Genomic DNA, 846 nt, shown 5'->3' with positions numbered 1-846 from the left:
AGTTGAAAAAGAGTATGTATTTTAAAAGACAAATCAAAATTTTGCTCTCTTTTAACTTTTGGAAGTATTTTTGAATATCTTGAAATACCAATTTTCTTTGATAGCCAGCCTCATTACAACATAAGAAAGACCTTAGTGATCCTTGAAAAATTTGTGCAATCAAAGTAAGTGTTGAGAAGAATAATAAAATAAAATTCTTGCAACCAAATAAGTTGAGTTTTGAGTGAAACACTTACACATTTGGTTCTTTTCCTGAACCGTTTATAAAAATGCATCTCTTTGATTGAAATTTTTTTTATAAGTGAAATGCTAAATGAATTTTTGAAAAGATGTGTTCATTCTATGTTTGAAGCATTATGAGTCAAAATCACATAATCATAAACACATCTCACACAAACTTTGAATTGATGCATAGTTTTGATATTGTACAAATTTAATTTTTCCAAAGCCAAGAAGTTGTTATTTTACCTTTGTTTGGGGACAAACAGTCTTAATATGGGGGGAGTTGATAAGTGCCAAAAATACCTACTTTTCATATACTTTTTATGGCACTTATCCTATGAAAAAATGTGAAAACCAACTTAATTCATCACTTTTTAGATAAACCTCTTGTCCAAGTTTCCTTTGAATTTTGTAGGAAATTGATTAAATTAGAAGAAATCCAAGAATGCATGCCAAATCAAAAGCCAAAAGCCCAAAGGAAAAAGCTCAAAACAAACAAGCTAAGGACGACATGTTATGTGCTTAATCTTGTCACCGAAAAGATGACTTAGGCTTGAAGAAATCATGCCAAAGAGTGTCAATAACCAACTAAACTCAACTCTGAAATCATGGAACAAAGCTTGC

Source organism: Lupinus angustifolius, unplaced genomic scaffold, assembly GCF_001865875.1.
Source record: "Lupinus angustifolius cultivar Tanjil unplaced genomic scaffold, LupAngTanjil_v1.0 Scaffold_631, whole genome shotgun sequence".
NCBI classification, from domain to species: domain Eukaryota; kingdom Viridiplantae; phylum Streptophyta; class Magnoliopsida; order Fabales; family Fabaceae; genus Lupinus; species Lupinus angustifolius.
This window is presented reverse-complemented; position numbering follows the sequence as displayed.